The 24,376-nt window shown below is 44.2% G+C and overlaps 1 protein-coding gene across 16 annotated transcripts in view; it reads left to right on the top strand.

The window, feature by feature from the left end:
* The window catches only part of BRSK2 (BR serine/threonine kinase 2), a 304,866-nt gene that overhangs the window by 174,716 nt on the left and 105,774 nt on the right, over nt 1-24,376 (top strand). The gene's annotated exons all lie outside the window — the stretch shown is intronic.

The following is a 24,376-nucleotide window of genomic DNA, read 5'->3' as shown; positions in this document are numbered from 1 at the left end:
TCCGGTGGCTGATGGAAACGTCCCCAGGCCTGGCAGCACCCGGGTGCAGGGATGGCTGAGCAGCTGACTGCTGGCCTTGGGCAAGACACTTGACCTCAGCATGCCTCAGTTAACCCAGCTGGAAAATTGGGTAAAAAGCAGAAACCTTAATGCTGTCTCGGAGCAGAGTTCTCCTGGGGAAAGATATAAATGGCAGAAAGGTGGGTGTCTACTGCTTAAGGCTTATGAATTATGTGAAGTATTTGGATGACTGGAAGTGCCAACTGGTGTAAATAGCTAGTGCCCAGGTGCACGTAGAGAATGGTGACAGAAAATGGTGGCCCTGCTCCCTCGGGAGAAGCACACTTGGATTTCAGCTCAGGCCAGGAACATGCCATGTTTGCGTGGGAGGTAGTGACCAGCTGTGACTGGAGTTTACTGAATAGCTGCTGAGTTCAAAATGCTTTTTTTTCCTGGTGTATTCTTTAAAGATCTGGTATTCCCTATCTGTGGCATCCCAGATTTGGCTGGATTTGAATACGAAATATAATGGGCAGTACTCAGTAGAAAATTCTCTGTGATTTTCCTGTAACTGTGGAGTAAAAACAGGAAAAAAGGAAAGAAGGGGAAGGGATTAGATACTACAACTGTAGTTGAGCAAAAGCAAGTATCAGGAAGAAAAGCAAATTAAAAGGAATTTCCAGACCCAGTGGTTGCTATTTCCTTTGAAATATTCTGGCAGATGTGATTATCTTGTGATTTAGCAAAAGCTAAGGACATAGTAGTCTGGACATTCACAAATTAGCTTCAAAGAGCTTCTCCTATGGCCTTGAATCAGGCTCTGGGTCAGGAACCTCTCTCTAAGTTCAGTCTGTAACTCCAGGCTGTCATGTACCACCTAGCATGGTCCTTCCCACCACTCTCATTGAGGTCCTGAATGTCCCAACAACTCACACCACACAAATTTTTCTAGTAAACTAATATTAGGGCTCTTTGTGTCTCGAAAATAGCTTTGCAGATGTATCTTAACCTGTCAGGAAGAATAATAGGTAAGAAAAGATCTGTCATATTTGAGCAGTTACTCTCTCCTCCCACGTTTTCCTCTACTTTCTTTGAGCCTCATGACCGACTCGAATGTGCCATTTGTTTGTACAGTAGGGAGGTGTGATACCTGGTCCTGAGAGAAAGTTGCACAGCATGAAATTCAGGCCATAAACAAAATTATTTAAATGGCAGTAAAAATTCATCCCCCACCTCCCAGGCTCCCCAATGCAGCCCGAGTGGCATTTTTCCCAGTTACAGTCCAGAGGGATTCATATTAAGAGCAAATGTGAATATGCTCGAAAGTAACATTAATCATCAGCCAAGGTCAGCAGGACAGAGCCTGCAGTAGTGAAATGTGTTTAGTATGTGTCTTCCTTGTCATCTTTTTTCTGCCTGCCCAATTTGGTTCACCTGCATGTGTGCACCAGCTTGTGCCACCCCCACTGTCCTTCCCTCCTCGTGACATTGCTGAATTTGGAGGCAGGCACTTTGTCTTGGTGGCTGGCTGCCAGTTCATCTAACCCAGGGCTGATGCATTTGACTTCAGGCTGTGCTGTCACTTGCCCCTGAGCTGTGCACCTGTCTGAGGTGTTCTGCCCATCCTGTTTGGACTCACACTCACTCCTTTGCCAAGGCTTCTTGCAGTTTGTCTGCTATGGATAAAGCAAGAGCTGGCCAATGGTAGGAAGAGATTGCATAGAGGGAAAAGAAGGAAGAAGAGCAAGGAATGGTTATAAATTACTAACAGTCACCACTGTGTGCCATCTGCAGAAATCCCCATGATAATAAAGACACTGGGGATATTGCTTGTAAGCAGTGCTGTTAACACCTTCTGCAAAGGAAAAGCTTTGTGAACACCCACTGATCCTAGAGAAGGCACCCACTGGAAGCCAAGTTTGCAGCAGGCATTAATAATCCCATAGAACAATATGTGCCAGTTAGAAATAGCTGAGCTATTTATCTCCAGAGCTCTCCTTGGGCAGCTGCAGAGGGGCAGGCTTTCTGTATTTCTGACTGACATTTTACTAATCTAGTATTTTTTCTGCCTTAAACATATTAACAGAATTACACAGGGTAGAAATAGTCTTGGAAATTATTATTTATTATTTTGCATAGACTTGGCTGAAGCGTGAAAGGGGTATTGTACAAACAGATAAAAATAGGAAATCCTTACTCCAAAACTTAATCATCTCAATAGTCAGTGAAAGGATAGATCAAGTGAAGTGATGTACCTGGCATCACATGAAAGCTAGATGACAGAGGTGCAGAAAGGCACCAGGTCTTGCCCCTGGTGTAATACCTTTCCTCTGTACCACCCTGAGTGAGTGCTGTTTTCACTAAAGAGTTTCACAGTCTTTGCAAGAAATCATGAATGAATCTCCACCAGAAACCCATGAAGAATTTGTGAATGAAACTGTATCACAGTCCTGCAAATTAAGCATTAACATTTCTGGTTTGTAGGGGCCACAGGTGCCTAACCCAGAGGTGACAAGCAAGCAAAACCCCAAGGCTTGCATATCATATCTTTTTTAGGTATTGCTTAAAATATTATTAGGTGATGCTAGACATCATTCCTCTTTTTCATGTGAAAGAAATCAGTCATCAATAGGCTGCCATTATTCACATTTAATGCATTCTTCCTTGCATGGATAATTACCTTATCACAAGATAGTACATGGCCCAATGACTAGGCCACATAGGCTTGATGTGGCCAGTGTATGTCAAATAAAATTTTATCCATCCACTGAAATCTTCCCTAAGATTGAAACTGATATTGCTTTTGCTCACCCTCCCTCTTGTTTCTGCCTCAGAAACCCCAAACTCTTGTGGTTTGAAACTGCACACAAGGGCCCAAAAGCTTTTGGGGTATTTTGACTGATGAAATGTCACAGAGCCCTGAATCTGAGCTCGTCAGGTCAGCTTGGCCTCGGTGTCTGCTGTTAGTGGATGAAGGCAAACCACCAGCTGTCCCTGAGGAACATGCAGGGATGACTCCTGCTTGGGGAAATAAGGGATACATCCTCTCTCAGAGAGCATTCCTCATATATAAATGGTGGCCAAGCTTTCCCAAATAATGCAGCTAGCAGGTGGAAGAGAACAGGGCTGGTGTCTCCATTTGCATCAGTGAATGTTTATCCAAATGGACTGACTTTCCAGGGAAAATGCATGCTATATAAAACACCTGACATCTGCTGAGTTCCAGGTGCCTGCCAAATTCTGCTGTGTCCCAGGTGTGCTTATTCCCTATGAAGTTTGCTGCTGCCAGCACAGTGACAGTGTGTCAGAAGGGAAGATAGTGATGATCAGTCCCCACGATAGCCGTTTTGGCTGAGTCAAATTGTGTTGCCATGCACTCAATCCCCTGCTTATCACAGGATGCAGCTGTGTGCTACTGGAACCAGCTCTAATTGTGCTTGTGGCTGTCTCCTGGAGGATTTTAATAAGCTCTGCAGAGTATGTAGGAATTAGACAGTGTCTCTTTAAGCAATTTGTAAACCCCCGGGAGCACTGTTGGTTTTTCTTGCAGAAGCCAGCAGAACCAACCTGCATAGTGCTTCATGCAGGTAGTAAGGCTTTGCTTGTTTAGCAGAGACTTGAATTTTGAATGGAACAGTGGCCATGTGACTTCTTCATATTCCTGACATTGTATGAAGAACAAATACACCATCCCCTGGTGAGGAGTCTAGTCTGAAGAGATCTGTCTGTGGAGCAGGGATGTGCAGTTCCTCGAATGCACTGCTGCTGTTCAGCCGGTGGTCACCCTTGATGCTGGCACCGTGGGCACCCCCTGCTGCAGCCCTCTGGGGGCTCAGCAGAGAACTGACCTTTGTCCAGTGGAGCACCCATTAAGAACTGTTCTCATTTATCTCAATTAAAGTAAAAGAGCAAATTTTCATATCATAAAGAACAGGTTTATTCCTAAAAGCAAACATAAGCAGCAAGTAGTAAAAATAACTAATTCTTTATTGCCGAGCATCTGAAGTAATAAATATTTACCAGCTTAATTCACTGATATAAATATGAACTCATCTGAGACTTTTTTCCACCAGGCTTCTTCCTCCATCAAGACATGACATTTATCTGTTACCTATCTGTTCGGTCCTTTTGTAATCTGCCAGTGATTACAGATTTTTCTTTTTTTTTTTTCCAATGGTTACGTCTCTAGAAAAGCACTAGCGAAGAGAGCTAGCACATTATCATGTAGGAATTTCTTATTAATGAATAGGAAAAGAGTTCTTTGTCTTTACAGAGACAAAAAGAAAGACAAACATATACAAACATTTATTGTGTAGTTTTTCTGAACAGAACAGAAAACACTGCTGCTTTTAGTGAGTGGAATTCTTGAAGAGAGCTAGTTCCTGGGAGGGAAAATAGATTGAAAATGGTACTGGAAGGTAGCCTTCATTTCTTTTCCCAAATACTCTGAAATCTGAGTCCTTGTCCTGGCTACCATTGACCATAGGCCTATCATGAGAACATTTAAGAAGTGAGACATCTGCCAGAATGACTGGGAAGTAATTATGGGATTGTTTTAGTGGGGGGTAAAATTAACAAAAAGCACATAGTGAAACTACAGAATAATGGGAAGCCTAAAGCATGTGTAGGTTCAAGAGTTAGAGAGCTTTTGGACAGACATTCCAGGTCAAGTGATCCTCACTGATTGCCAGAAGGTGAGAGGGGTAGATGCACTAAGGAAGACTCACTCCCTCCTTAGTTGCTCTGTTTACTAGTGTGTTTCCATAAGCAATAGCTGCCAGCATCGTTTGGGAAACCTCTGGACTAGCCAGACCCCTGTTCTAAGCTCCATTCCTAACTGCCTTCCCAGTCTTAGTAAGGCTGGAACTGTCTGGTTTGTACTTACAGGTATCAGAGCAAAGGCATGATGTTAAGTGGGGTCTTAACAGAATATGAACAATGAAATAATAATTGATAAATGTAAAAAAAAAAAAAAAATTTACCAGCACAAAAAATTGAATTATAAGACCAAACTCATCTGAGTGAATAAATCCTACTTTCAGTATAACATTTGCAAATATGGGGCCAACTTCACACATCCAGGCTGCACATGGCATTTTTTGGCCATGACTTGAGTCCTGTTGTGCCTGTTTAGAGGCCTCAGAGAGATGGCCTGGGATATCCCCGTGAGCCAAGTAGTTCCAGTTGTGAGGGTGGAGAAGGAGCCATGCATCAAGGAAGATGAATTTCTCTGTTTTTCCCTGGCTTGGCAGAACAATACAGACCCTCACCTGGAGTGGACCAAGTATTGGTCACCATTAGGAAAATGCCCTTTGGAGCATTTAAAGAGCTCCTTAGTTTCATAAAATGTGTTTGGCATCTCGTTGAATGGAAAATGAATTAATTGCAGATTAGCTTCCATTTGTAGCTTTTTTTTTAAAGCTGTCAGTGTATGGGAGCTGGACTTTGTGTCCAAGCCCCATTCTCTGTGAGAGCTCATTGGAAAAACTAACGATGTAATTTCCCATATGTGTTGTCATTATGAGAGTTTGGGAATTGTATCATCTTCCTCCATTGCAGCTTTGTCTGGGCATTTTGGTTTTGCCGTGATTTCCCAAGCCAGAATACCTACAGGGAATCACAGATTTAGTTGATGTCATCCTTCCCATCACCTCTACTGATCTCCCTTTTCCCATTGCACTGTCTGATCACCTGATTCTTGCTTGGAATGCTGTATCTCTGGTGATGAGACTGAACTCTCTGTGTGCCTGGACACAGACTCACACAGCTAATGCTGCTTCAGGCTGGGGCTGCACAGAGACCTGTACCTGCAGGAGGCAGAATGCAAACACATGAGGAGATCACCAAAGCCCTTTCTCCTGTTTTCCATATTTTCCAGGTTTCTTCCTGTCATTTGCATTGGGCAAACCCCAGAACAAACAACTTGGCAATCAGTTACAGAGAGAATTATTTTGATTCCCACCCAATGATGATGTGCAGTGTTTGAAGAGCAGAGAAGGTGGCTCTGTGAAGGGAAAGGGAAGACCTCAGTTCCCATCTCACAGTGCTCAGCTGATGGATGCCCCAGCTGCACACGCACTCCCTGGCTCCCTCTCCGATAAACTGTTACGTTATTAGCCCTGTTCAGGAGAGCAGGAGCATTTAGGATTGGGCAAAGATGCCTTTAGGATGGGTGTTTATTTGCACACAGAACAGGAGGCATACACAGACTGAAAAGTGAGGGAATGGGAATTGGGTCAGACAGAAGCTTCCAAAAAGCTCAGCTTATTTGGAGAGTAGAAGAAGCAGCCAGAATAACAAACCATAGGACAGTGAAATTGATTCCCTGTTCCCTCTTCATCATACCCTCCTCCGGGTAAACCTGTTTTGGTTGATAGTGAATATTTCATGCAGTGCTGAGCGTTTTCCGAACTGTGGTGTCCTAGTTTTTCCACCTCCAGCCCCAAAGGAATGTTTTTACATCATGGAGCTTTATTTTTGGGAAGGGGAGGAGGGAGCGGAGGCTGCAGGCTTGCGAAGAGATGGCAACAAAGGGTGTTTCAGAGAACAGCTTGGCTCTGATGTCTCGGCTAAGAATCTCACCTCTGCTCCTTCACTCCCTCCAGAAAACTCCATGAAAAGGGTCATGTCCCAAGGGACTGGAGTACAGTTCCAATCACAATAAACGAACCCTAAAAGTGGCACCTTGGGTCTTCTCTCAGCAGATTGCCATGGTAGCTGACATGGTGTTAGCTGACAACAACGAGCTGTTGTCACTGTCAGCACCGCAGGTCCATGGAGCTACCAAGGAGAAGAGCTGTGTCTGCCTCATGCAGCAGCACCCAGAGGACTGTCTCTCTGCTGCTGTGCACGTACAGCCTCTTCAGGAAAGGGCAGGCACTGAGTCTCATCCCTCTTTACTACCCCTTCACCTCCTCTCCACATAGAAGACCGGGTAAGAGTTGCAGGTGTGGCAGTGCCAGTCCAAGAGCCTCACAGGCTCTGATCCAGTGCTCTCTGAAAACAACATGGAAGAATAAACTGCTCCATTGATGTGCCAAACAGTTCAAAGTCTTTCATTAGACACCATCCCAGAAAACTCCAAAGGAGGCTGGTATTCCAGATCCTGCTGTGCATTTGCGTTTCACAAGTGCATCTTCCTTTTAGGATGGACAGAGCAGCTCTGAAGCCTGGAAAAGTCCCAGAGCCTCAATATGCTTGCTCATATTAGTCTCCTAAAAGCACACTCTACCTGACCAGCTGAATTAGCATCTACTGTAACTAAGATAGCAGCACAGCAATTCAGAATCTGACTCACCCCTATGCCAGACTGCGAAGCCCAGCACTTGCACGATTCCCTGGATAGCCTGCACTCTCCTGCCTAGTCACACTTGCCCTCTATGCTCACTGCCCATTATTGAGGGGGACACAGTGGCAGAGCTTGTTCTTCAGACCACTGAGCTGCAGCTCTGGATCCTCTGGTGCCCCGACATTAGTCCCCAATGTGGAATGTTGCTGTGAGCCTTGTTAGTCTGCAGAGCAAGCTGTGTTCACACACCTTGAAGGACGTGGGGCAAGAGCAAAGCAGGAAACTGCTTAGTTAATGCTTTAGATTTGCAAGGTTTTAGTGGGTGGGGAAAAGGCCCCAGGAAGGTGACAGTACACCCTTCTTTCTTGGTTACTCTTGTCCCCTTATGGGAAAGGAAGGGTGAAGGGAGGAGAGAAGAAAAATGGTTCTTTTGTGTGTGGTGGAGGCAAGAGGAGAGCGGTGGAATATCCCCAAAGCGTGCTCTACCCCCACTGCATTACAAAACAGCAGTTCAGCGGGGGACACAGAAGCACTTAGGGAAACTGCAGCTGAAACGAAGTGAACCTTTCAGTCTACTTATCACAGCATTTTCAGTCTCTGCTTCAAGGAGAAACCATAATAAATAAAAAAAAAAATCTTGTAAAAGGATCTAGTATTCATCTAGAGAATTGGATGAAATAAAAAGTGACAAACAAAATCACCAGCTCCTGTTTTAGAAACTGTTGTTAAAAATAAACCATCATTCACTGCTGCAGTGCTGCCAGCATACTTCCTGTCTTTACATTCCCTGCGCATGTTGTGTAGTTTAACTGCTCTCTCTGTTGTCATGACAAAGATTCCCTGCTTTTCAGCATGAAGCTTGCTCTGTTATTTCTAGTGCACCTGTAATGCTGTCTGCCCTCCCTCCCTGCTTTCGAGGCACTGTATTTTCCTGTGCTTGGAGGGTGTGCAGTGCCTCTGCTTCCTCCTGACTTACGCGAGCACATCTGAATTACCTGCTGACTCCTGATGCCGTGCATGGAGCCAGGGCAGTAGAGAAGAGCCCCAGCACCAACCACAATCAGGTGCTCAGCCGTGGCAGCATGCTTTGAAGTTGTATTTTGCTCCATGTGACATATTGCAGACTTTACCCCCCACTGCTTTGTTCTCTGCAGGCTCTAAGTTGAGTTAGTGGTGGCATTTGAAATGTCATTTCTTCATTTGTCAGAGGGTGTGTCTTAGCACGTGTCCTGGCATACCAGACACCAGAGCTGTTTAAAGACAGAACAAGGGACCACCTCTGACCTGAAGCATTTATATCTAAACAGGCAGTGCATGTAAAAAGGCAGGAAAATGTGGGTAAAATCCAATATCTGAGTGTCTGCCTTCTCTGGATACTGAACTATGACACAGATAGATTAAGTAGCCCATGCAGGGCAGAAGAAGCTATTAAGAAAATCAGAAAGTGAAGCTGGAGTCTGAATCACAAATCAGCACCTCAGCCTCAGAGCCTCCCTTCTAAATCCTGTCAGAGCAAGCCAGTATTGATGATGGCATTTGCCAGAGTCTTAGCAACCCAGTGAATCCAGACTAAGTTAGGAGACCCTTAGACAGCTTTATGGCTTCCTTTGGATATCACTTCAGATAATCATTCCAACTTTAACCCCACCCCATGAAACTTCCAGGGCTTAGGTGGTTATGATTTTGTTTGGAGGTATGCCAAAGGTGGGTTTGGATGCACACATCATTTAAATTTAAGTTTGGAACCATGTGTATTTGTGCAATAGAAAGTATTGCACTTTTTTTTTTCATTTTCGTGTTCTCTCTGCTTTAGATGTATATTTATGCCAAAGAGTATTGATGTGTCCTGTATTTGGAGTTCTTTTCTTGAGGAATGTGTAGAAAATATTTGCTTTAATGAGACCAACTACTCCTACCTTTAGTGGAACCCTGCAGCAGCCTTTTATCACCTCCAAAATTTAGACATAGGCATAGACTTTTCAGAGAGGCTCAGCTTCCATTCTTAGACCAGATTTTCATTACAGTGTTTTCCACTACAAAGTCTAAAAAACTTGGAAATCTAATTTTTATATTGTCCCTCATTGGAAAGGGGATTCTTCTTAATAGCTTAACTGCAGGTAGTTCAACAGCTGAAAATCTGTCCCCAGGGAGAGACTGCAGAGAACCTCAACTCTCAGTGCAGAGAGCCCAACATTACTGAGCCTTTTGAAACTGTGGGCATTACTTGCTGCTGCCTCCTGCAGGAGAGCAGCCACAGGGGAAACATCCTTCCTCAGGGGCATTCTTGATGGGGGAAGTTGTCAGCATCCTGGTGAAGCTTCCACTGACAGCATGTGAATTCCCAGCAGGAAGCAAATACAACTGTAAGAAGTATTACAGAAAGCTTCTTAGTGTTTCTCAATGGTGATTAAAAAAAAAAAGATAATGGTTGCTTTTTGGGGGGAAAAACAAAAGTTCCTTTAAGAAGAGACTGAAGGTTCCTTAATTGTCATGTAAGGAAATCCCTGTGCTCCAGTTTGAAGACTATTTTTCTTGGGAATGAAAAGGGTGCTCCCATGTATCAGGGGCCTGATCCACGTTACCTTAGCACCGGGAGGTGGCTTTACAGTGACTGGCAGCAGTCCCTGGTGGGGAAGATGTGCCAGTGAGGTGTTCAGTGCTGATGCTTCCTAACACAGCCTGCTGCTCACATGTGTCCTGCAGGTCCTGGGGCTGCTGTCCATGTGATAGTGACAGTGCTCTGAAGTGACGGCTTGTTCCAGGGTCCCAAAGATCATTTGCTTGGAAAGGACAAAGGAACAAAATGCAAAAAGGATGGTGATCATTCCTGAATAGACTACCTGGCACCTGGCCACTCCCAGAGCTGTTGAGGGCTGGGAGGGGTGTTACTGAAGGGAAAGAAAAGTGGAAATCACCATCAAAGAAATATTAAATCCTCTCTCACTGGGTTTAAGTGGAACTGTTGTCCTAGCCAAGTCCTGTGTGAAGGTAGAAGTGCCCCGAGGGCATCAAAGCTGCCCTGGGGGTCTGTAGAAAGCAGTTCTTTTTATTAATTTCTCTCTGGACTCCAGCTCTTTGTCCTGCAGGACAAAATAACCACATTGTAAAGGGTTGTCTGTGACAGTGAAGGGCTTGTTGTTTGTGCTCAGCCAGTGCTGCAGAGGGAGCAGAAGCTCTGACATCGCTGCATCTGCTTTGCCCCAGCACATCAGGTCTTGTGCAGCTCCCTCGTTTTTCTGTTGGTAAATTGAAAAATGGGATTGTACCTTACATTTTGGAAATGCTTGGCAGTCCTGTTCTGGCTGGTGGCTGATCTCTGGTTTGGAAAAGCTATTACTGTAAGAGGACTTTCCCTTCAGAATTGCACGGTGTGTTTTGCCAAGCAGTTACATTTGTCAGTCACTTGAAGGGCACAGCCAGCTCTCTCAAGTCTCTCTGCTGCACTAAAGGCAGTAAAGTCACCTGTCTCTAAGGGAAAGATGGAGGAGCCTCACAAATGCTCTGACTTTTGTTTTGATTACCGTGATTTTACTCTCCAGGGACTGAAGGGGAATAGCAAAAAGTTGTGCTTCATCCAACAGCTGGTACTTGCATGTGTCCCTGACATACCTGGGTAGGAAACTGCTATGGAGTCTTTAGTCCACATCTGCAGGAATTTCAGTGGCCTTTGGTGTGGGAGGTTTCTTGCAGGCAGATGTTTCCATGCTGTGACTCTGCAGGAAGGTCAGTATACCCGAGAGCCAGCCACAGCCACTGTGTTTCTCCTTGAAAGCAGCTGGGGAAGGGAGAACAGCCCTGTGTGACAAGGAGGAGACACCATCCTCACTCTTTAGGTGTCTGCAGTGTGGCAGAAGCTGTCACGTCCCAGATGATTAATGAGCAGGCAGGCTGGATGTGAGGAGCAGAGCTCAGGGACCCTTGCAGAGCTGGCTGTGGGGATCCCCCAGGGAGAGGTGGGCTGCTCCAGTATGGCACAGAGAGGACTGGGGGTGGCTCACAGAGCTGACTGCACAGAAGGCAGCTGCTCCTCGTGGTGCTGATGTTTTAATCACTGGTGGCTTCGACAAGGACTTATCTCACACCCCCATACTGTTTAGGTGAACAAAGGACTTGAGACACATAGCTTGACCCCTTGACATTAGGTGGGTTTGGGGCTGGGGAAAGAAACTCTATTTCAAGAGGTGTCATAAGGTGAAGGGAAAAAGGAAAGAAGGAAATTCTCCAGCCAGAGTTAAAAATAAAATACAATTCCTATTTTGACCCCTTGAAAGATTAGTTTTTATGGTTCAGGATCATTCCTGTAAAATGCAGGTGGCATTTCAAGCAAAATGAAGGTATTTCTAGAAGGGCACCCTGTTTTGTTGTAGCAGAGCAGCAGTACATGCCCTCCTTAGCTGCACAAGAAACTGTTTGGCAGTGCTTGAGGCATAAAGTGATTGTTCAACTCTGTAGTTTGTGCATCTGCTGGATCCCTGGTGTGCTGGGGAAAGGGAAGTGCACACAGGATTTGGAGACTGCCAGAAGGCCAAGAAAAGCAGCACGTGGCAGGAGCAACAGAACCAAAATGCCTACAATAATAGCCATTCTGCCAAATAGGACTTCTGGTAAAATGCACACTCACCCATGAAGGCAATCCCCTCAGGTCATCTGAAAATCCTTTTGGTTGAATAAACAGTACGAGGGAGAAAAAATTAGGCTGGGCGGGCTGCTTCTGGCCTACATTTGAAATTCAAACTCTTTCATGTAAACCCTCTGCAGAGTCTTGCAGTCCTGTGTCACCTCTGAGGTCCTGGGTTCTCTTGTAACATCAAGAGAAGGAAGGAAAGTTTCCCAGAAGGAAACTTGCTGCAAACTGGGTGTCCAGGTGGATCCTCAGGTCTGAAGGAGATGACTCCTAAAGGAGTGATCCCATTAAAGAGCTGCCTTCCATTTGGAGTCCTGGAGAATATCCACACCTGTCATGGAAGAGCATGAGGAGGAAGGGCCATTACAGTTAAGACCAAAGAGAGGACACCGCTATGTACTGCACATTTTCTTTCTCTCTCCAATGAACATTGCATTATTTGAGAATATTCAGAACACTTTTAAGGGAGGGCTGTTTAATGTTTTTGATCTTTTGCTTATTTCAGATATAAAGAACTGCTTCATATTTCCCTAATAAGAGTGTATCCGAGCTTCCTGTATATTTTCTGTAAGTGAAGCTTTGCTCATTTGTTTGAAGGTAGAACTGACAAACTCAGGCCTTCAGTAGGTAGGCAGCAGCCTCCTCTCTTGTGGGCTTTATGTGACTGATCCTTTGCATATCACAAGCAAGATAAGGGATCAGAGAGACACAAGAGAGCTCCAGGGATCTTGGCAAGCCTGGAGAGTGCTAAATTATACCCTGTGGAGACATCTCAGGTTTCTCAAACAGGTCACTGTTCCCGTAGAAGGAAGAGGAATGACAGTAAATGAAGACATGTCCAAAGGAATCTCATCAAAAAAGTAGCCTTGCAAAATGCATGCTTAATGGGTCAGAAGTGAAGACTATCCCAACTTACTGGTTGGCCACCAAAAACATTTGCATTGGCCTCCATTTCCAACTAAATGTGTTACTCTCCAATAGGTTTGCTAGATCTTGCAAGGTGATTTTTTTTCTCACTTTCTTTCATCACTTCTCTGTCTTTTATTGCTATAGAGTCATGGTGTGGACCAAGCATGCACTTCAAACATTTCTTGAAATGGAAGTAAAATATTTTCTACAAGTTCCAAGTCCCCAGCCATCCTGAAGGGAACATGGAAAATGTGTGGAAAATTGCCAGGAAAATCACTCTTGCCTTAGGAAAAAAGTGGTTAACAATGTGGAAACAATTTGGAAACGTTAGCAAGAATAAGAATGCAAAACCAGAGGAGGAATAGTCAAAAAAAGGGTTCTCACAGTCTCTAGGATTTCACAGAATGTGGTTGTTTTTATGTGGCTTCTGTGGTAGCATAAGGAACACAATCTAAAATAAAGAACAGGCTCCCAGTTTGGATGTGTAACATTGTCCTACTCTAAATACAGGAATATGTGGGCAGCAGAATAATACCAAAGGATAGGAAAAAACTGTGGATAACCCTCAAGTTGTCCACTTGGCATGGAGTAAGACTCTTACCAAGGAAGGGAAAAACTGTTTAACAGTTATGTAGATCTCTGCAGGGAAGAGGGATGGCCTCCTAAAATCACCACAATTCCACTGCTGATGCTCTGAGTTCTGTATGGTGCAAGGAGAGCATCTCTGTGTGCTACTTTGCTCACAAATACGTTTGCATCAGCCAGGATTCAACACGTGAACCTCACAGAACAGGCACTGTTTCCTCATATCTGAGGTTACTGCTGGGTTTCCTCAGCATGGCATCCGCCTCAGCAAGATTTTGGTTGCTTTTTTGGCTGTCCTGTGTTTGTGTGGGAGGCAGTATAAGCTTGGGGAAAAGGCATTCTCCATTGGAAATAAGGGAGCTAATTATGTTCCCTATAAAGAGAGGTAATTGGCTTTCCTTTCTGTAGAGGGAGGATGACAGGAACAGCATCCTTTGCCTTTTCATTCCAAAACTCTGTTGTGACCCTAAGGGTGAGTACTGGAAAACTCCCCCATTCACAGGTTGTTTTTCATATATTCTAGACATCTGGGAACAAGGTTCAGCTGACTGATGAACATGATCTCTTGAAGAAAACACTGAAAAGTTGGGGTGGGAGGGGGTTACATCTAGCCCAGCTGTCCATTTCAAATATTGCTGGTTTCAAATTTAGCCTGCTGTCTTCTCAGCAAAATGTTTGTGAGCACTTTTCAATCTTCACATATATATATTTTTGTTTGGCAAGTGCAAGGGAGTTTGAATTAGATTGTGAAAGCAGGATTCCTGTATATGTGCCAAAGCATCCCAAGGTGTACAGGCCTAAGGTGGGATGGTTTCAAATTCTCATCTTTTTTTTAGAATGCATTCTTTGCCACTTTCAGGAATAAGTAGAATAAGCATGCCCATCCAAGTCCATTGTCCTCAGAGAATTAAGCTAATTTGCTAAACGTTGGAACTTTCCCGTTGCTTTAGCTATGTAATTTTTGAGTCATTAGCACTTTCTTTAGCAAGGTGTTGTCACCTGACTCACCAAAGTGTTGCATCCTATCTTTGCTCTTCATCAAAAGCCAAATAGCTGTGAATTCTGTGTAAGATGTGATACATAGGACAGATATAAAGGAATGGGAAGAGACTCAGATAATGGCACCTAAGTTGACTATTTTGAAGATACATAACCACAACTTCTTCAGAAATAATAAAAATACCACCGTAAATTCTCAAATTCAAAATGCCTTGATTTCATTGCTCTCCCTGATCTCTATGCAACAATGCTGTGTTGTTGGGTGCATCTGCACTGCAGTACAACACTTGTCATAACAATATAGCTTGTTTTGGAGTGACACAGGTAATTCAAGACCACACTGCAGAAGTGATTGTGACTATGTGGAAAAGAGGACCTGTTTTAGGGTAGGGAAAATATTTGACTGTGTCTTAGTATGGTGAAGCTGAAGAATTCACCATTAGAACTCAAAACAGCTCTGAAATACTGCAGGATCTGAGAAGTAATGTCTGAGGTGCAGATTCATAAATAGAAAGGCCTCATATTACAAGACCCATCTCTAGGGACCTAGAACTTAAAGATGGAATTTGCCAATCATTACTGGCTGGCTCTGGTCTCTATTAGTAGTAAGAGTCCCACAGACTTTGAGATAAGGAGATAGGCCAATGCCAAGTACTTCTGAAAGTCTGACCTGACTGAATAATGTATTGGAAAACATAATGAAGATGTGACAAATTATTATATTCACTCCAGAGCATATGCTGGATATGGCCAGAGGTGTCTTAAGTCCTTGTTTCCTAAGTAGGTTCAGACAATGAGGAGAAGGAATAACTGAACTTATCCCCATCACTTGTTTTGAGATGCTCGAGAAACTATCTTTACAATGTTGTTTGTAAACCTTGCCTGCCAAGAGGCTTCTTGATCCTGATATTGATGTTGATAGTCTGCAAGATGTCATCAGCACCTCCAGCAATAAGGGACTGGTGTGTGATGAGAAGGATATGAGAAGAGCAGAGATAAAAAAACTGAGAAACAAAATGTTCTTTCGTTGCTGTCTTTGATCTCTTAACTCCCAGCTGTGAGAGATCCTGGTTGCTGATGGCAGCAATGGACTAATTTTCTGCAGCTTCTGTTGCTTGTACAAAACAGAGGAAGATGTTGTCTTCACTGAGGGGAGTACAAGTCTTGCTGTAATGTCTTCTGTTGCAAGCTGAACCTGAGGAGAGGCAGGGAGTGAGCACAGGCAGCCTCAAGACTGAGGCAAAACAGGCAAATTTATTTCCTCTTCTCCTTTCTCTCTGCCTCTTGCTTTGTACTTCAATTCCTGCCTTATTAGTCATTCTCTTGAAGATTAAAGCCCAGTGGAAAACTCCCAGACAGCGCTGCTGTCTTTGCTGTATCCCTGATGTGATGGAAGAAGTGAGAGGCACCACGGACAAAGCTGTTGTGTCAGGGTTAGCATCATCATGAAAGCTTGTGCCTTTCCTCCAAACTGAGGTGCAGTAGGTGAGGGAGGGGAAAGTTTTATGACAGCCACTTCACTGTCCACCAGGAGTTTAGTCCTGACCTGGAGCTGAGGCCACTAATTTTGTTGTGAGTCATCAGAGCTGAGAGAACCGGCTTTGAGCTCTTCTGCTGCTGGCTACATCCAAATAGGTAGCCCAAAGATAAAGATATTAAGAGGTTACTGCTGATTTCCCATGCTGTTCAGCCTAGTTTTGCAAGATATGAAAACACATGCTTGTAGTTGAGGTGGGTCTCCATGAAAAAGTTAAAATCACACATCCAGATCAGTGGGCAGGGAGGGCTGGAACTGAAGCGCTGGTTTGTGTCATGACAGAGATACACCAGATATGGCCATGGCACTAGAGAGACACACTGGGGGCAGAATTATGGACAAAGCAGACTGATTTCTTATCACAGATAAAAATAAGTAGTTTTTGGGATCAGTGTCCCTAAGATGGAATGGACATGGAAGTACTAATGTAGAGCTGGTGCACGTGAGGTGGGAGCTGCTATTTATGCTGCAGGGTGGTAGAAACCATTGGCATTCTTCTGCTGGGGCAGAAGAACTGGGCTGGAGGATTGCTTGGCCTCCCTGAGTATCCAGCCACTGGCTCCACACTTTGGCAGGAAGTCAGCTGTTGGTGCCTCTGCCTGCAGCTGCCAGGCCTCCCCTCAAAGCTCCCTCTTAATTGCAAAGCAAAGTGCAAACATGAACTCTGTGAATATGTGTTGCCCTTGGCCTCTTCATGGATGAGGTCCATGCTGCTGTTTGGGATCGTGTCCCTCTGGGAGGTGCAACTGTGCTTCAATACCATATTTTGGAAACAAGGGGGTAAGCTGTGGGTTGGTTCAGACTCTGCTTCTGTCACTGCCAGCTGTGAGAGACTACTGGGCTGCAGGATCCCTTCTAGACATCAGCTGTTAGTATCTCACTAGGTTTATTAATTCAGCTAAAACAAGATCCTAATAGACAAATACGTACAAGTATCTGTCTGAAGAGTTAAGGGCCAACCAAAAGTGAATGACAGGAGAATATAGCAGAATAACAAAAATCATATTATCTGTTTTCCATTCCTTGAAATCAATGATGTTGTTAAGCTTGTTGTGGAGAAGGGCAAGGCAGGGATGGAGTCTGGCATTCTGCCTTCAATCTCTGCAGAGCTCCAGCTGTTCTGCCCTCTCCTGGAGCATTTGTTGCCTGCTTTATTTCTTCTGAGGGAACCAGAGATGGCCATTAAGGAAAGATGTAGAGAAGGAAATAGCAGCCATCCCATTGATTGCTTCTGGAAAAGTATTACAGAAAATGTAAAGGACATTAGTGTAAGACAATGCCAAAGAGCTACATAAGACCAGTGTGACTAATGGAGAAAAAGAGTAAGAGGGAGAAAGAGGCTGGTTGAGACACGTTGGAAATGGTAGAGAAATCATCCTTTGAAGCTTTTCCAAAACTGTGCTTTTAAATTTCTCTTCCTATTGATGGTGGACTCCCTCAAGGATCCAGTCCATGGTACAGTCAGCATCACTTCACTGTCTCAGTTCCCATTCCTGTGTGCTCCTGGGAACCCCTCTGCCTTATCATATCCTCAACCAATGCTCTCAGAAGCTCTGCACTATATTTTTGGCAGAACATTTTGCTGTGCTGTGCTATACTGACTCCTTTGTGCTTGCCCATATTTCCTTAATGGGATTCAGCATCTTCTATATTTTCCACACACTCTTTGGCTCCAGCATTCCAATGCTGTGTTTTGTATTGCCCATATTAAATCTGTGATGTCTCAAATAATGCAAGAAGTTCTGCACCTGTATTATTTGAAGATGAACTCTGTGCAGCCCTTAATTTTACAACTTACTTCTCTGTGGGGAGTGACTGTTTTTCTGTAGCTTAGCACAGCAGCCCACAAGGCATTAATGTTTAGGGCTCCACCTTCTCTCTTCAGAAGTAACTTCTGCTGGGGGAAAATTACTCATTAATTGCACTCCTTTCCTGCACAGGGCCATATACACCCCTGAAACGAGCCCAGCATACATTTGTATTCAGGCTGCTCAGGGAAGTGGTCTCAGCACCAAGCCTGACAGAGTTCAAGAAGCATTTGGACAGTAGTCTCAGGGACATGGTGTGACTCTTGGGATGTCCTGTGGAGTTGGACTTTTTGACCCTTGGGGGTGCATTCCAACTCAGGTTATTTTGTGATTCTTTGATTCTGTGCTCTGCTTGAGGAGACCAGACTTACAGCTGTACATTTGGAGTGAGCACTGTAGATGTGGCGTGGCAAGGAGGGCTGCACACACAACAGGGACTGACTGTGCTGCTTTGGAGCAGTCCCAGTGTCCACACAGACTTGGCTGTGCCTGCTGCATGGGGGTGGCAGGTTTCTCATAAATGCCAGGCTGGGTGCACATGAGTTATAGAAAGCACAGTGTACATTAACATTAAAAACCAGGATAAGGAGGGAAAAAGAAAGGCAAGTCAAAGATCCGGTTATTTCTCTTGTAGAGTGGCTGCAGGTTTGTGTCCTGTGTCCTGCACTACTCGGTGATGGCAGCCAGGATGTGGCACTCACTGAAGGTGACAGGAGGTACAGGGAGGCTCTTTGCCTTCCAGGGAAAGGGACCTATTCTGCTGACTGCTGGCAGAGAGTTGTGTGTCAGTCACTCGTTAGCTGTGTACCACCGGGCAGCGGATAATCTCAAGTGCTGAATGAATAAATCCACTCCTTGTCAGCTCCCATCAGTGTCTCTTGCATGAAGCCCTGATGCTCCTTAAAGCAGCATACGCTGCAGATAAGTCAAAGTGCCACATTTACTCGGGAGCTGATGGCAGAGCCCTGAGGAGCACGGCAGGTGTTAACTACAGAGTTAAACCGTGACGTTCCTGGGTAGGATTTTCCATGGCTGGATAACCTGTAGGATCTGTCCCTTCATGACCTTGGAATCTAATTGTCAGGCCAGGCCAGGAATCCTGTTGTGGAGGTGCACTGGCAACAGCAGAAAGGATTTCCAAGAAAATTAACACAGTATCTGTCCAGTGAACTTCATACTCTCAGACTTTATGCTGAATTTTGAAATTCAGTGGAGCTTTAAGAGCTGCAGTTTTGAAGGGACTATGGAAAAAGACAAGCAGAAACTGACATTTTGGTATAATACTAGTTTGTGGAAAGTAAATTTCCCTCCTAAAGCTTCAAAGTATGGAAGTCTGCACATGCAAATGTTAAAATCAAGTATGCATCTCACTTGCTTCTCACACATACCTATTTTCATTTATGAGGAAGCACTCATGCAAACAAAAATTGTGGTGGGATGAGCTCATAATAGAGCCCTCAGTAAAATGAGGAATTGCTCAGCTTTCCAGTAATTTTGTCTGTTTGTTGCACGTATTTTGTAAAGCATTGTCTAGCTGTCTGATTCCATGGAGGTCTAAGTCTAGTTTTCCCCCTCATTTATCTACTTTTTGTAAAATCTTCTTGTAATTACTAGTACTTAACAGAAAACCTAAATTCATGTTAAAGCATTTAATTAGTCAAAATTGTGTAATAGAAGATTTCTTCCAGATACCACTTAATGATCATTAGAAGGTCTGATTCAAATCCCACTCAAGTCAATTGATGTCTTTTGTTGACTTCAATACATTTTGAATCTGGCTCAGTATATTCAGAAATGTGAGGTTAATGGCTACTATAGCAGCAAGAAATACTCCCCACAGATGCACAACTTTCATGGTCCTCCATTTGCATTCATAATGGACTACTGAATAAGTTTTGGATAAAGGTAATGAAAGGCCATTTTAAACAAAAAATCAGCCAAATTCAGAGCTGCAGAAGATGATACTTTAATCATTTAAACCTTGATATTTTTTCCACTTCAACTCTATTTATGCTTCCATAGAAATTGTGGATGCAACTGATATAATGCATTAGATGTTTTGGTATTGCTTAGATCTGGTAATGGCTTCATCTGTTTGGAGGAATGATGTCCCATCACAGCAGCGATGACCCTACAGGGCATAATGGGCCTGCAGTTACTTGTTGTATAAAGCCATTTATGCTTTAATGCTGCTCTCTTCCGATTTCAGGAGTAGCCTATTTCTGTCATTACGGGCAAGAATGAACAGGTGACCTAGACAGTCTTCACCAAAACCAGGCATTTTCAACATTTTTAACTTTCAGTCCCACATAACATGAAAGCATAAGTACCAAATTAATAAAAACCCAGGTATTTTGCTGTGATATTTCTGCTGTGGCAGGAACACAGACTTTTCAGAGAACCTAATATTAGTTTCTTCCTATGAGATGCCTTTGGTTTTGCCACTTCAACTCAGTGAAATACCAGAGTGATTTACTCTGCTTTCTGCACCCTCATCATGGAAATGCAAATTATTGCACAGCAGGCCAGACATTAGAGAAAGTAGGTGCTCTGGTACAAGGCTTCCAACCTGAGTTCTAGCCTGAGGAGTTGGATAAGCAGCCAGATCTCTGCATCCTTTGAAGTTCATTCTGAGTGTAGAGAATTCTGAATTCAGAAAAGGTCATGTCCTGGATGAGTTTCTCATAACTGAGGGACAGCCATGAGTTCTGAAAAGTATTTCATTAGTTACCTCAAAGTAGGGTCAACATTAGAGAGCTTGATTTTCACAAGAAAACCTACCACACCTTCCCTCCCTGCACCATTTTGCTCTGTGAGTAGGAAAAACAGCATAACATGTTTGCATCCCGCAGGGCTTTGCTGCCCTTCACCATTTCTGCAGCTCTGGAATTCCTTCTCAAGCCAGGGTTTTGAGCCATATGGGAGCTACTGATGCTAGTGGAGAAAGAGAGGCCTTTCTGGTGTGCTGCTGGTGAGCTTCAAAGCTTCCAAGGAGAAATTTCATCTGCTGTCCTCCAGCTTTTTGCATGTAGGGGTACTTTGAGAAACTGCTAGTAACAGTTGTAGCATAGTGCTTGCACAGATTTGGTAGATGAAATACAGCCTGGTAAAATGAAACAGCTGTGAGCTTCATTTTCCAAGGAGCAGATGGGTCATGAGTGACCCAATAGTTACTGAGCTAATGAAAGCAAGAGAAAAGGAAACTTTCCTTCTTCACTGAGAAAAACTGTCAGGCTCCCTTGACCTGCCCTCCTTGCCTTCTTAGCGAATTAACACCCTGTGTGCCTGACTCAAAAGGCAAGACAGCAGAGCACTTGTTGCCAGTGCAAGTTTGCTGACAAGATGGGCTTAAACCAGAGAGATGTGATTTCCTCTGTGGGAGAATGACAGTGAAGTAGAGATGGAGGAGAGAGATGCAAAGTATTGCATGATTCCTCTAAGGGTCACGTTGCCCCCGTGTTGCACTTTGTCATTAGCTGAATCACTGGAGCATCCTGTCAAATCAACCTCCTGCACAGATTTCTAGAACCTCTAATTGGCACCTGCATGGCACCTGCCCAGCTACACATTACCAGTGCATCTCCTTTTGCCCTGCACAGCCTTTCACAGCTCTTTCTCCCAGTTTCAAGGCACAGTCAATAGCCCACCATGGCATGAGGCAACCCTGGCTTTAGTTGGGATCCTGTGATGTGACCCAGTGTTCATGTAAGAGAAAAGGTTTGCTTTATTCCTTTCTCTGTTAAGCATTAGGCAAATGTTTCTCCATGTTTCCTGTTTATCACAGGCTCTGAGCCTCCCTAGACAGGCTATTCTGAGCTTGCCCTGCTTTCTGATAATTGCATGTGCATTAAAGCAAACACCCCTGCAGGGTTTCTCCTCTCCCCTGTCCTTGCCAGCTCAGAGCTGGACAGCATTCCATGGCTTGCAAACACAGGGCTGCGCAAAAAAGGCATGCCAGGGGCTGGCAAAGCTCTGGGGAAGAGGACAAAGCTGCATGCTATTTCAGGCCTCCCTTATTTTGCCAATGAGTTCAGATACCTCTCCGCTCCTAGTGACATGATGGCTCCTAGGTCCTCCTGAGCTGTGACATTGCTATTGAGATCTACAGTCTGTGTCCAGCCCATATCAATTACTGCCTTCTTTGCAGGCATATAAAAAATTAACAGGATCCAGGGGAGTCACCCATCAGTACTGACTGCAGCAGTAATTCTGAGAAGGTGGTCTGTTGCATATTTCTCTGAACTCTCGTTTTGCTTTAAAAGGAAGAAGAGGCAGGACACTGCTGTAGGATTTTCTGAGGATGAGCTTTATCAGACTGCTGTTTAGAGAACCTGGAATCTCTAGATCCTAAAGTAAAACAACCATTAGTGTCTCGTGCCTCTACATGGGGCAAAGTCCTGGATTACAAGAAGTACAGTGATGACATTTTTCCTTCATAAAATGTCTCACTTGAGATAAGTGGATCAGGTTTGTCCTTGGTTTACAGATAGAAGAGGTAGCAGACTGTGGAAAGCTGACTGGTGCAGACAAAACACCACCGAACTGAACACACTGCAGTCAAATGCTGCCAGGCACATCAAGACAGATGCTCTCGACATACCTGGCTTGAAATTGAGACCTCCAAAACTGTATTTCCTCTTAGGATTTAGTTCCCAGGAATTAATATGCATCGAGCCTTTTACACTCACACACTTGTGATTGAATTAACTTGGGTTAATTCTTTTCAGTTGGTTCCTAGAGTAAATCTGTAGGTCATAAGTAGATACTGCCTTTCTATTCTGATTGTCTGTTACCAAACGTAGGCCACACGGTGCTGTAGCTGAATTCCCTCCTCCAAGTGGTAGCCATAAGTCACTGCCTCTTCTCATGCTTTAGGACAGTAACCAAGCAGGACCCTGGCTGGTTGCTGCCATCCATCACTCACTTGATCTGAGCTTACATTGCCACTGAACCAACCAAGAGGTTTCTCTGAAGTGAATCACCAATGCAGTTACACAGCCCATCTGCAGGGAGTTTTATTTTTCATAGGAATACTGGGGCTGGATTATCCTTGTCATAGCTAGTGCACTGGTCACATTCCCCATGAAATAAATACCTTACTGCCTCTTCCAAAAGGAACTTCTCTGGAGTTCCAGTTTCTGAGCAGCTGAAGTGCATGCTGCTGATGGTGAATCTCAGTACTGTTGGGAGAGTGTTGTGAGAGTGGGCGCTTCTTCTGTTTTGTTTTTCCTCATTTTTGAAGCAAATCCAACTTTTATCATTTATAGGGTTGAACAAGCCCTCTGCAAGTATCAGTGCATATCTTGTAAGAAAGAAGAGTAACAGGTCTTTTTGAAGAGGAGGCAAAAATGGAATAAGCTAGCTACCCCCTGGGTCTGGGGTGAAATAGCTGAACAGTTGAAATCTACCCAGCTTTTGTTTCCTGTTTGTTTAAGTAGCTTTCATCACAGTGCTGGTCATGAGTAAGTTAACACCCACAGACCTGTCACCATCAAGCACTGTGTATCACTGAATTCCTAGCAGTTCTGGCAGTGCTGAACTGTGTACATACATGTTTAACTGCATTCCCCACTTCTCTGAAGGAGCTATTTTCAGAGATCCCAAGTGTGGAAGTGGAATCTCTGAGATGACTTTTGACTCTGCAGAGAGAAATAAGTGTCTTTGAAAGACTGAGATTGGCACATGTACAAATATACTTTTTTCTATCCTGGTATGTGAGGAAGGCTAAGGATGATGCAGTGCAAAAGTTGCTTTTGCTGTTTTTATGTAGTGCTGTAGAGGAAGAGAGATCTGGGGTGATAACCAACATGCTGGGAAATCCTCCTCTGCACGGTGCTGCAAACTACCACTTTCTAATTTCCTGCAGAGGATCTTACTGGCATTCAGGTAAAGTTGTCTGTGTTCAGGCTTAGCAGAGGATGTTCTCTCAGGAAGTTAAAGGACATCAAGAACTAAGGGTGTACTGGGGCAAGTTCCTAATTACTCATCTGATCTCTGCAGGGGAGACATTAAGGGATGGTTTCGTAGTTTGTTCATGGTTTGTTTGTCAGCATAGCAGCTCTGGGACAATCAGTTATTCAAAGGACTGGAAAAAATCCCACCTGGTTGTCCTTGTTTGCTTCTTTAGGTCTTTTTCCTGCCTTTCTGGATTCCTTGAAATTTGGCACGCCCGACTGTGCAATGCTTTCACTGCATCTTGTTGCAGAGTTTATTTCACATACCCACAGTCTCCACAGGGCTACATTAACTCCCTTCAACTTAGCCTAGGTCAAATCAGAGCAGTTACAAGTGGTCTCGAGCAGCAGAGCAATTTTGCTAACAGCTGAGGAATTGCACTGACTCCATCTCTAATGAATACCCTTAGTGGTCATGATAGGAATTTTGGGTGAGAGCAGGGCTTGCACTAATTACAGGGCCTTAGTCACAACTTGTTAACTCAGCACTGAAAACTGCTCTTGGAAGTAGCCACACTTGGGCAGCCTGGGAATTGAGGGGAAGCGCAGTCTTGCGCTTAAGGCTCTGAACACTGCATCTCCAGTAATCTGGGTTAATTTCTTGTTCTGCCTTGTACTTCTTATGTCACTTCTTATATTTCTTCCCCTTTCTGCACCTCAGTTCTGGAGCTA

This window comes from Haemorhous mexicanus, chromosome 6 (genome assembly GCF_027477595.1).
Source record: "Haemorhous mexicanus isolate bHaeMex1 chromosome 6, bHaeMex1.pri, whole genome shotgun sequence".
In the NCBI taxonomy this organism is placed as follows: domain Eukaryota; kingdom Metazoa; phylum Chordata; class Aves; order Passeriformes; family Fringillidae; genus Haemorhous; species Haemorhous mexicanus.
Note: the sequence above shows the minus strand (reverse complement) of the source record. Positions and strands in the feature narration are given on the sequence as shown.